The sequence below is a fragment of the Ictidomys tridecemlineatus genome, unplaced genomic scaffold (genome assembly GCF_052094955.1).
Source record: "Ictidomys tridecemlineatus isolate mIctTri1 unplaced genomic scaffold, mIctTri1.hap1 Scaffold_261, whole genome shotgun sequence".
NCBI classification, from domain to species: Eukaryota; Metazoa; Chordata; class Mammalia; order Rodentia; family Sciuridae; genus Ictidomys; species Ictidomys tridecemlineatus.
In genome coordinates, this window is record NW_027522274.1 from 386,823 (window position 1) to 400,094 (window position 13,272).

Consider the following 13,272-nt stretch of genomic DNA (forward strand, 5'->3'; position numbering starts at 1 on the left):
TATGCCATCTCCACCTTCCCAGTGACCTGGCCTTCAGCCTCCTCTGTCACCTCTGTGCTGGTCCTTTCGCTTTAGATTCTTTCTGGTCTGTCACCACTTGCTCCCCAGTACCAGGACAGGAAAGGAAGGTCATCATAGTGGAACCAGGACCCCTACTATGAGGTCAGCTCCTTCCAGTGAGTGGGCACGGGCACCAGGCATAAATGTATCCAAGGGAGCCATATCTAACATGACGCCTTGGGTTCAAGGCTTCGTACATGAGGGTAGAACCTGTAGAGTTGAGTCATTATTTTCTTGGTGAAAATTCAGGTTGTTTAAAAAATGTTTTCATTCCTACAACAAAGTCAAGGTGTCTCTTTCCCCTTGTAGAAGAGTTTCTTTTGGGTTGCTACCTTGGGAATTTTCTAGAACATAAAATACATGCATTTAAAATTTTTAATAATGCCTGCAAATCTGTTGACTGTCTTTTTTTGTACTGAGTTATAGAAGGCTTTTATATATTCTTGAAGCACTTCTTTGCTATTTTATGTTGCAAATAACTTCGAATCTGTCATTTTTTTGACATCTTCCTGTGACTATTTCAAGTATGAGTGTTTTGGACTTATAATTGGGTTCATTCTGACAAACCTACTATAAGTTGAAAATTTTCTATGTTGAAAATGCATTGAACACACTTCCTGGGCATCCTCATTTAGCCACACAAAGCCCCAGGAATGCGGGTGGTTTTCCTCGTGATCTCAGGGATGATTGGGAGCTGCTGGTGCCCAGTATGGTGCGAGAGCATGGTGACATAGATCACTAGCCCAGGAGAAGATCAAAATTCAGAATTTGAAGTACAGTTTCTGCTGAATGTTATGGATTTTGCACCATCTGAAAGGTGAAGAGAAAATTCAACCATTGGAAGTCAGGGACTGTCTGTAGAATAATGCCCTGTGTTTTTAAACTCCTCAAATTGATGATGATGATGATTAAATCTTTAATTAGATCCTACTGATTTCTCTGCTAATAACTTATTGTTATGGACTGAATCATGTTTCCTTAAAATTCAAGTTGAACCTCCAGTACCTCAGAATGGAACTGTATTTGGAGATAAGATCTTGAGAGAGGTAATTAATTTATGTGGTCTTTAGGTTGGGCCCTAATTCAATGACAAATGTCCTCACAAGAAGAGGAAATTTGGACACAGACATATGTATGCACAGAGGACACTGAGAGGTGGCCGTCTGCCAGCTCAGGAGAGGGCCTCAGCTGAAGCAGACCTACTGACACCTGGACCAGACTTCTAGCCTCCCAAACTAGGAGAACATAAGTTTCTGTAGTTCAAGCCACCCACTGTGGCACTTTGTCAGGAGAGCCCTAGCAAACAAGGACACATGACTTTTCTTCTTTCTTTCTTTTTTTCTTTCCTTCTCCCTCTCTTTTTCTCTATCTCCCCTCTCTTTCTCTCTCTCTTCCGTCCCTGTGCATTGCTTACTAGTTCTACTTCTTTCAGGGAGGATCTTAGTGTTTATTTCTAACTAATACACCTGGTTTGTCTCAAAAGGTAGTTTCAATGGATGCAGAAGTTAGGCGCGGTGCACACAGTTCTAAATCAGTCTAGATGCAGCAAGCCCCACCCACCAAATTGCACTTCCCCTCCCCATGATTCTCTTTGGTCACTTCCTCAAAGGGACCTGCCAAAATACACAAGGGCTTGTTTACAGTAACGTTGGCCCTTTCAGTCTGGATATATTGAAAGAGGGGGAGGGAGGAAAATGACCTACCTTGCAATCTCTCTGAGGGTATTTTTCCTCAGCACTTGAAGATGTGAGTCCCCTTCTCACAGGGTCCATGTGGATGGAGCTCTCCTGTTATCTGATGGTCATTCTCTTGTGGGTAATTTATAACTAGCTTTTATCATTTATTTTTCTTTGTAGATGTGGATGCCTATTTCTCCTGCTTCAGGCTTTGTATGCTTATTCAATGTAAGGCCACATGTCCTTCTGAATCTCTGAAAAAAATCTTAGCCATTATCTCTTGGGGAGAAGAACTTCCCTTAGGCACAATGAGTGACTCTCAGCCTCCCTCAATGTATCTTACTCCCTCATATTTCATATCTCTTTATATCTTTATATCTCTGTGATTTCCTTCAGTGACTAGTGATTGTTTAACCTGACCATACTTTTAAAGAATCAATTATTATATTGTTCATTTCTGTAACTTTCTCTTTGACACCTTCTATTATTCTGTTGATCTCTTCCAATATTCTGCTTTTGCCTTATTTTATACATTCTCTAATTTCTTTGAACACTTTTGAGTGTGGCTGTTTTAAAGTCCCTTTCCAACTTCTGTATTTTCAGTGTCTGGCTTGTGTTTATTGGTTGAATCTGCTGACTTTTGCTCCTGGCTTTGGATTTCTTCACACGGTTGGCCGTTTTGTGGGGTCCTGTGTGTACCTTGACTGTGGAGATGCTTCTCTGGAGTAGCATTGTGATGACATCGACTGTCCCCAGTGGATAACTGGTCCCTGGGCTAGCATTCAGGTGAGTTCCTAGTCTCAGAACACCACAGCCTGCTGCCAGCACAGCATCTGTCCTCATGTCACGCAGACTAGATGTTCAGCTTATGTGTGATTATTCCCATTTTAGTGTAAGGTAAGTGGTTCATTTTGTGCCTATTATCCAGGCCAGGAAGCAGAGTTTTATAAATCCCAGTTCCTGGCTGGGAGAGCCCTTTCCTGACTGCTGACTTTATTCAAGGTATTCATCTTCAGTTGCCTTGCTATTTGCAAGACAGTGCTCCTATCTGGGCTCAGTGAGCGTGCCTGTCATCACAGCTGCTTGGGAGACTCAGGCAGGAGGATCCCAACTTCAATGCCAGCCTCAGCAACTTAGTGAGGACCTGTCTCAAAATAAAAAATAAAAAGGACCAGGGGTGTATCTCATTGGTAAAGCACTCCTGGGTTCAATCCCCAGTACCCCCCCCCAAAAAAAATGAATGTGCTTCTAGGTAAGAACTAAACCTGCAGGCTCTTATACACTCTAAGGTTCCTTTCATATGGAATTCTGGAAAAGCCCAAACTGTATGGACAGAAATAGATCAGTGGTTTCCAGGGACAAGGGGTGGGGAAAGGGAGAGACTACAATGAGCAGAGGGGAGTTTGGGGTGACAGAACTATTCTCTATCTTGACTAGGATAGTAATTATATGGCTGTATTCGTCAGAACTCACAGACTATACACTAAAAAGGTTGAATTCTATTGTGTGTGAATTACGCCTTCATCTCATTTTCTAAAATAGTTTTGTAGTAGTCGATGGACCTTTATTTTATTTATATGTGGTGCTGAGAATCAAACCCAGTGCCTCACACATGCTAGGCAAGTGCTCTACCACTGAGCCCCAGCCCCTTCATCTCATTTTTTAAAAAAAGACATAAAATAATAAACTGTATATACAGGTAAATATAAATTACACAAAGACTATTTGTAAACATGATAATTTGTAAAAATCCTAGCCTCTGAAGCATATGGTAGTTCAACCTCTGATCATAACCAAGAGTCTCCTCCTTTTTTTTATTGTTGGTTGTTCAAAATATTACATAGTTCTTGATATATCATATTTCACACTTTGATTCAAGTGGGTTATGAACTCCCATTTTTACCCCGTATACAAATTGCAGAGTCACATCAGTTACACTTCCATTGATTTACATATTGGCATACTCATGTCTGTTGTATTCTGCTGCCTTTCCTATCCTCTACTATCCCCCCTCCCCTCCCCTCCCCTCTTCTCTCTCTACCCCTTCTACTGTAATTCATTTCTCCCCCTTGTATTATTTTTCCCTTTCCCCCCACTTCCTCTTGTATGTAATTTTGTATAACCCTGAGGGTCTCCTCCCATTTCCATGCAATTTCCCTTCTCTCTCCCTTTCCCTCCCACCTCTCATCCCTGGTTAATGTTAGTCTTCTTCTCATGCTCTTCTTCCCTACTCTGTTCTTACTCTCCTTATATCAAAGAAGACAGTTGGCGTTTGTTTTTTAGGGATTGGCTGGCTTCACTTAGCATAATCTGCTCTAATGCCATCCATTTCCCTCCAAATTCTATGATTTTGTCATTTCTTAATGCAGAGTAATACTCCATTGTGTATAAATGCCACATTTTTTTATCCATTCGTCTATTGAAGGGCATCTAGGTTGCTTCCACAGTCTTGCTATTGTGAATTGTGCTGCTATGAACATCGATGTAGCAGTGTCCCTGTAGCATGCTCTTTTTAGGTCTTTAGGGAATAGACCCAGAAGGGGAATAGCTGGGTCAAATGGTGGTTCCATTCCCTTTAATACCAGCTCTGGGAGGGCTTCTCCTAGCTCCCACCACCAGCCACCAAATGCAGTAACGAGGTTTACTGAAGAGGCTAGCAAGAGGGAACATGCCAGGGAGTGGACTTTCATTGAGAAACAAAAAATTCCAGGGAAAATCCCATCCAATGAAGGTTAAGGGGGGCAGCAGCCCAAGGTCAGGGGCAAGGATTGGGTCTTCGGGGCAGTGACCAGACACGCCTCTGCACTGACAAGCCCTCGGACCTGGAGAAGGATGGGGAAATCTCTGACACAGCTGTGTCTAAACGCCTCTCACCCAGCCATGGAGGTAACTCAAATCACGTGTGAGGATGGCCTCCCACAAAAATTGTTTTGTTTTACTTGACTGTCATTTACTTAGTTGGAAGCTGATTTAGTAAGTGGTGTTTTGTTTAGAACAGCCTTTCACCTTTTTTCTCTTGAAGCAAAATGTTGTTAGAGGACTGTATCATGGTATTTCACTATTTCCGTTCGGATAAAACCTGAAATTAGATTCTTTCAAGTTGACTGGTATAAGACATTAACTATATGAGAAAATATTCACCAATAGTAGTTAGGGCAAAAGTAGTTCTGGATAACAATCAGTGAGTGATCATCAGTTCATTTTATACAGACCATAACTTCGGAACTTTCATCCACTCGCTTAGAGAAAGTAATATTTTATGCTGGCAAGTAAGGACTGATTTGACAACCAGTGTGACTCTTGAGGGAAAACAGAATTATTAGATTTATTAAAAGTGTAGACTTTGTTTTGCAAGACCCGAAATTTTTTTATTTCTATTAATTTTGGGCTCAAGTATCAGGCAGATTCTTCACTGTGCTTCAAATGTTTTAATAGAGCTGCTTCTTATTTTTAAGAAGGAGGTTATACTACTACTTTCATTTCAGGTTTAAATGTATACTTTAAACACATGCACACACATTTAGAGAGCATATTTAACATTTGAATAAAGCTTTAACTATAGTTAGGGCATTTTTAATACATGTTCGTTCTTGGTCTCTTTTGGGTAAAACTGTTCAAAGTGTTCTCTGTGTATTGGTGCAGGTTGGCCAATTGTCACTTGTTGGCAATGATATAGAAGTTGAAAGTGAGCAGTTCAAAAAACTTAAAGTTGTTTAGCAGAGTCATTTTATGAGTATCAAATCTAAGAATACCAAAAGCTGAGAATTATGTGTCTGATTCTTTTTTCAGTGTCCTAATAATTCATGTGTATTTTACAAATATCTCCCCAAAAACCAAAGACTAGGTAAACCTTTATCAGTGAACCACAGCAGAATGCAATTCTAAATTTCAGGAAAATGGGCATCAAATATAAAAGACAGGAACTGGGGTTGTGGGTCAGTGGAATAGCCCTCACTTAGCACATGCAAGGTACTGAGTAGGATTCTTAGAACCACATAAAAATTAATTAATTGATTGATTGAGTGATTAATTAATTAAAGGTAGAAGAAGAACTCAAAGATGAAGAACACAAAGAAAAATAGGAAGAAGAAGAAGGAGGAGGAGGAGGAGGGAGGAAGAAGAAGAAGAAGTCATCAAGATGACTCAGGGAAAATGGAAACAGAGTAAGTTTAAATTGTGGTTTCCAATTCCAAAATGTTTCCTGAGAACTGCAACTTTCTTTGTCTTTGAGATCTCCTACTTCCATGACATGTTTAGTAGTGTTTTCTGGTTTACTCTTAATGTGCTCTAGTTATTGTTTTATGGGAAAACTAGTTGACATGCCCCACAAGACTGAAAATCAATGAAAATCTTTCATTAAGCATAAAGTTCCTTTCACATTTGCTACAATCATAGTAAATACACTTTTTTTCTATAAAGGGACTGCCTTTGTTGGGCATTTAAAATATCCCCAAAGGCTAGATGACATACATGAAAATCCCATTGTTGTTTATAGAATAGTGGATTAATCAAATTCAATACTGTAATATTTAGAGTAAAACAGAATGGAAATAATTTACTCATAGTATCATATTTAAACCATCTTTATTTCCAAAATACTATCCTAAGAATTATAGTTTTATTTAGCTTCAATCGGAGCAAAAGTATAATCACTTATTTAAGTAAAAGCAATTACTTAAAAACTAAAAATGAGAGGTACGTCAAATTACTTTTGAAGAGAGATCAAAAACATCAGGTTTCTTGTTGATGTTCAGTAGCAGGCTCACTTGAAGGCGGAATGAAGCCTGAAGGGCACTCACTTCTACTTTCAGAATGCAGGGGTCGGGGGAGGAAATCCAGCTCTTGGAAGAAGGTCATGAGGAAAATACCTCCATTCATAGACATCTGGCATTGGAAAAAATGGAGGGGGTGGTGGGACCGGTGGAAAATAATCTCGAGGTGCCCCATACCTGTTTCCTGGAGGAGGCGGAGGGAAAAATGGTCCTCTTCTCATGAACTGACTCCTTGGGTCCACAGGAAACAATTCACCTCTGACTGGAGGAAAAGGTGCCAAAAATGAGCCGGAGCCAGTTGCTTGGTTTTCAGCAGGGAGAGATGAATCGGGCACATTGGAATCATCAAGATTGATTTTGGTCTCCTTTCGACTGAATTGACTTTCTGAAGACATAGGCCCATCCTTTTTATCCAAAGAAGGCAGCTTAGAACCTCTGAGTTCTGCTGGTCGCGATGGTCTACCATAATTCGAATAACATCCACCTTGCCAAGGAGGACCCAGTGGTGAGGGACCATTGGGGGAATGCTTTCTGCCCAATGCTACATTTGAAACACCAAGTGCACAGGGATCTTCCTCTACAAGTTCAAATTGAAGCTCCCTTTCAGTTAACTTTTGTCTATTGCGAGCGTTTTGTTTCATGAAATAATGGAGGTTTCTTTCAGCAATCCAAACCGCCAACTCACTCTCATGTGCTTTTTTCTCAGAGTAAATAATCTTCCCCTGACAGGACTGAATGGTTCTCTCCAATTCTTCTTTAAGATATTTGGCTCGCTTTCTGTAGGTCTCCAGCTCTTCTCTTGTATGGCCCATCTCTTCTTTGACCTTGGAAAGTTTCTCCTCTTGCTCCACCTGGTAATTTTCCTCTACTCTGAGTTTCCTATGGAGTTTCATCATATTTTCTTGATAGCATTCCATCATGACTTTAAATTTCTGCTGAAGGTTCTCATTCTCACCTTCAAGCTGTGTATTTTCTGACAGCAAGGTTGCCTGTTCGGCCTTCAGACTTCTAATCTGTTCTCTAAGGTCTTCCTTTGTTTTCTCTGCTTCAGATAAGGAAGCACAAGTTTGATATCTTTGTCCTTCTAAGGTTTCTAAGGAGGCCTTTAGCTTAGCGCCATCAACCAGTTTCTTCAAAGCTCCTTTGGGCTCATCATCCAAGTGAGCACCAATTCCTGATTCACTCGTCATTCCCCATTCCAAGTTCCCAATGTCTGTTTGGGCTCCCTTGGTTGGAGAAGACCTATCTTTCATCTTCAGCAAGCCTTCAGTCAGAGACTCCATGTGATTGTCTTTATCAGTTTGAGCTTGTTTTGCATGGAATTGAAAGTCTTCCAATGTGGTGCTCTCTTTACATTGGACACGTCCTTGTTCCCTCCATGCTTCAGCGTCTCCTTGTAAGATCGGTTCCTGACTTTGCTGAAGCTGGGAACATTCATCCAAGGCTTCCTTCATTGCCAGCTGAAGTCCTTCCTCACTCATTTGAAGCAGTCTCAAGTTTGTTTTAGTTTCAGCTATTTGTGAGCTGATTGATTCTGATTCACCTTCAAGGGACTTTATCCTTCTCGATATATCTGCCATGATTTCATCCTGTTTACAATGTTTGGCCTTTTGTTCTTCTAGCTCTTTTTCTAGAAAGAGTCTTTCATCCCCATGGCTAGGTTTGGACCTATGCAGCTTTTCATAGGTCTCCAAATCTGGGACGTCTTTTGGATCCTTCTCAGAACTGCTGCCCTTTAAAGTGGACTCTAAGCCTTCAAGCTCTTTTTGAACAAGGCTGACTTTTTCAAGTAGTTCACATTTTTCTTCAATTCTTCTAGAAAGTTTTAAAGCCAGCTTTTTTTCTCTTCCCACATAAAGCCTCCTTCTAACACAATGAAAACTTCTCCACAAAAACAAGAGAAGAGCAAAACATCCAATAGCTCTACACATCACCAACTCCCAAGGAACACCATAAGGATTAGGGCCTGGCTTCATGTCTTCAGACAATGCTGCCATAACCCTGCATACTTCTTCCAGGACCAACCACTAATATGGCTGTAGGGCAGTCCTTGGTGCCTCCATCAAGCTAAGTTGGCTTTGGCTCTTGCCACCACAACCACAGCCTGCCCAGGCAGGCCAACGTAGGCTGTGAACACTCAGGTGTTTGGTGAGGAACTCAAACCTGCACCAGGCAACGGAACAGACCACTGAGAACCCCTGCAAGGGGGGGGTTGTGATGGTGGGGAGCTGGGGTGAAGGACTCCCAGGAGCCTTGTGGTGCTCAAGTGCCCATCAGGGGAGTCTTGGCCCCTTCCTTCCCTAACCAGTGCATCCTGAGGTGTCACGGGTTCAAGTCCCTTCCACTCCAGCCAGACAGGAGTCCTCTCTATGCCTCCTACCCCTGAGTTTGGTTTAGGCCAGGCCAAGGAAGGTGGAGCCTATACAGTCATAATGCCACTCAGTTTGATGTCATACAAATTCTAAAGCTTTCTAAACTGTCTCAACAGATTTTATGTCATATATTTATATTTGTACTGCTTGCCCTTTTGCTTTAATGACCCATTGCTTTCCCTGCTTTTGTTCTCTCCCTTTTTTCTTCCTTCCTCCCTTCCTCCCTCCCTTTCTTCATTTTTTCCTTTTTTTCTTCCTTCTTTACTTTCTCCCTCCCTTCCTTCTTTTTTCTCCCTTCCCTCCGTTTTCTTTTCTTGCAGTATTGGGCTTTAAACTCCAAGGCCTTCTGCATGCTAGGCCAGCCCACTACCACTCAGCTATATCCCCAGACCTGCTGACTCTTTCTAGGAAGGTCATTTGAATTATTTCTAAAGGAGAAAACTCTCTTGATACACTACTTTCCTTCTTTCTTTCTTTCTTTCTTTCTTTCTTTCTTTCTTTCTTTCTTTCTTTTTAAAGCTGGGTGAATGACTTATTTTTCTTTTTTTTAAGTTTACCCATACGTTGTTTTTATTAAATTTTATTTTTTATAGAGCAAGCAACCATAAAAATTAAACAACTGGTTAAATAAGAACTGTTATTTTTGATCATTGTACTGTCTTTTTTTTTTACTTTATTTTAAAATTTTTTTTAGTCACACATGACGGCAGAATGTATTTTTACACATAATACATACATGGATTGTACATACATCAATCATATTGTCTATGCTATTCTGCTGCCCTTCCTATCCTCCTTACTCCTCCCCTCCTCTCCCATCCTTTCTATCTATCCAATCTAATGTGACACACTTTTTTTCTTTTTCTGATTAGAAAATCATATATGTATTCTGTATAACAATGTGCTTCTCCTTCCATCTTCTGTGCAACTTTCCTTCTCCCTCTTTTTCCCTCCCACCTTTTTTCCCTATTTAGTGGTAGTCTTCTTCTCATGCTCTTCCTCCCTATCCCATTTTGAGTCACTCCCCTTATATCAGAGAAGACATTTGGCATTTGTTTTTCAGGGATTGGCTCACTTCATTTAGCATAGTCTGCTCTAATGCCATCCATTTGCCTGCAAATGCCATGATCTTGTTATTTTTTAGTGCTGAGTAATATTCCATTGTGTATAAATGCCATATTTTTTTAATCCATTCATCTATTGAAGGGCATCTAGGTTGGTTCCACATTCTAGCTATTGTGAATTGTGCTGCTATAAACATTGATGTGGCTGTGTCCTGTAGTATGCTCTTTTTAGGTCTTTTTGCTCTAGCCCGAGAAGGGGAATAGCTGGGTCAAATGGTGGTTCCATTCCCAGCTTTCTAAGGAATCTCCATACTGCTTTTCAAATTGGCTGCACCAATTTTCAGTCCCACCAGCAAAGTATCAGTGTACTTTTTCCCCCGAAACCTCACCAGCACTTATTGTTGTTTGACTTCATAATGGCTGCCATTCTTATTGGAGTGAGATGGTATCTTAGAGTAGTTTTAATTTTAATTTCTCTGATTGCTAGAGATGGTGAGCATTTTTTCATGTATTTGTTGATTGATTGTATATTCTCTTCTGAGAAGTTTCTGCCCAAGTCCTTGGCCCATTTGTTGATTGGGTTATTTTGTTGTTGTTGTTTAACTTTTTGAGTTCTTTGTATACTCTAGAGACTGAGCTCTATCTGATGTTTGAGGGGTAAAAAATTGTTCCCAGGATGTAGGCTCCCTCTTCACCTCAGATATTATTTCTCTTGCTGAGAAAAAACTTTTTAGTTTGAATTTGTCCCATTTGTTAATTCTTGGTTTTAACTCTTGTGCTATAGGTGTCTTATTAAGAAGTTTGGGGCCTACCCCCACATGATGAAGATTAGGGCCAACTTTATCTTCTTTTACATGCAGAGTTTCTGGTCTGATTCCTAGCTCCTTGATCCATTTTGAGTTGACTTTTGTGCATGGTGAGAGAAATGGATTCAATTTCATTTTGTTGTATATGGATTTCCAGTTCTCCCAGCACCATTGTTGAAAATGCTATTCTTTCTCCATTGCATGGTTTTAGAACCTTTGTCTAATATAAGGTAGTTGTAATTTTGTGGATTTGTCTCTGTGTCCTCTATTTTGTACCCTCGGTCTACCAGCCTGGTTTGGTGCCAGTACCATGCAGTTTTTGTTACTATTGCTCTATAGTATAGTTTAAAATCTGGAATTGTGATACCACCAATTTCACTCTTCCTGCTTAGAATTACTTTAGCTAATCTGGGTCTCTTGTTTTTCCAGATGAATTTCATGATTGCTTTTCCCATTTCTGCAAGAATGTCATTGGGATTTTGATGGGAATTGCATTGAATCTGTAAAGTGCTTTTGGTAATATGGCCATCTTAATAATATTAATTCTACCAATCCATGAGCAAGGTAAATCCTTCCATCTTCTAAGGTCTTCTTCTATTTCTTTCTTCAGGGTTCTGTAGTTTTCATTGTATAGCTCTTTCACCTCTTTTGTTAAGTTGATTCCCAGGTTTTTGTTTTTTTTTTTTTTTTTTTTGAGGATATTGTGATTGCAATAGTTGTCCGCATTTCCATTTCAGAGAATTTGTCACTGATATACAGGAATGCCTTTGATTTATTGGTATTGATTTTATATCCTGCACTTTGCTGGATTCATTTACTAGTTCTAGAAGTTTCTTGGTTGAATTTTTTGGGTCTGCTAGGTATAGGATCATGTCATCGGCAAATTTGCATCCACACACCACACCAGCCTGCAGGGATCCTGATGTTGTATCATCAAACACTGATCCCAGTTTCCCAGAACATGTGTTGGTAAATGTGTTACTTATTTTTTCACACAACACCCCACTCTTCAAAGGGAATTGTAGCAGCAGGAAGGGGTGAATCCTAGGTTGATCTGCAGATTGCGGGTTTGGGGCTGGTGTCTGGAATCTTACTGGCAAGCAAAGCCTCTGGGTTCTGCGTTGTGCTTCCCACTCTGGTAGAATCTGTGAGAGGTTCACTGTATGGTGTCCTGTCACATGCTCTGAAATGTAGTTTTTCCATCATGGCAGGACCTGGTGGAGAAGCATTTTGACTGTTTTCTCGGGTCCATGTGCAGAGCCCCCAGACACAGTATCTCCTCTACTCTGACATCTTATTTCTCTCCCTGAAAATCTCATCTGGTTTTCACTTTCCAAGAGGAATACCATTGATAGCCATTGATTTTGATGGTAACTGCATTAAATCTGTTTAGTGTTTTTGGTAGTATGGCCAATTTGATAAAATTAATTCTGCCTAGCAAAGAGCAAGGTAGACATTTCTACCTTCAAAGGTCTTCTTCTATGACTCTTATTAGGGTTTTGTAGGTTTTGTTTTATAGATCTGTCACCTCTTTCTTTAAATTCATTTCCAAGTGTCTTATTTTTTTCAGGTTATTGTGAATGGGGCAGTTTCATATAGTCATTGATTTTGATGGTAACTGCATTAAATCTGTTTAGTGTTTTTGGTAGTATGGCCAATTTGATAAAATTAATTCTGCCTAGCAAAGAGCAAGGTAGACATTTCTACCTTCTAAGGTCTTCTTCTATGACTCTTATTAGGGTTTTGTAGGTTTTGTTTTATAGATCTGTCACCTCTTTCTTTAATTCATTTCCAAGTGTCTTATTTTTTTCAGGTTATTGTGAATGGGGCAGTTTCATACATTTCGGTCTCAGAGGCTTATATGCACAAATTCCTTTTATATATTGGTGTTGATTTTATATCCTGCTACTTTGCTGAACTCATTTACTAGTTTTAGAAGTTTTCTGATGGACTTTTTAGTTCTTCTAGATATAGAATCGTATGATCAGCAAATAGTACTAATTTACGTTCTTCTTTTCCTATACACAGCCCTTTGATTTACTTTGTCTCTCTAATTGTTCTGGCCAATGTTTCAAAAACTATGTTTAATAGAAGTGGAGAAACAGGGCATTCCTGTCTTGTTGCAATTTTTAGATGGAATGCCTTCCTTTTTTCTGTATTTAGAATAATGTTGGCCTGAGGCTTCGCAGAGATAGCCTTTATAATGTTGACATGAGTTCCTGTTATCCCTAGTTTTTCCAGTGTTTTGAACATAAAGCAGTGCTGTATTTTGTCAAATGCTTTTTCTGCATCTATTGAGATGGTCATATGGTTCTTATCTTGAAGTCTATTGATGTGATGAATTATATTGATTGATTTCCATATGTTGAACAAACCTTGCATACCTGGGATGAATCCCACCTGATCATGGTGCATGATATTTTTTATATGTTTTTGTATTCAATTTGCCAGAATTTAATTGAGGATTTTTGCATATATATTCATTAGAGATACTGGTCTGAGGTTTTCTTTCTTTGAGGTTT

General features: G+C 39.8%; 1 pseudogene; it reads right to left on the bottom strand.

Annotated features, from left to right (window-relative positions):
* Positions 1–6,467: 6,467 nt before the first annotated feature.
* Positions 6,468–8,541, bottom strand: LOC144373151 (melanoma inhibitory activity protein 2 pseudogene; annotated as a pseudogene).
* Between the last annotated feature and the right edge of the window lie 4,731 nt (positions 8,542–13,272).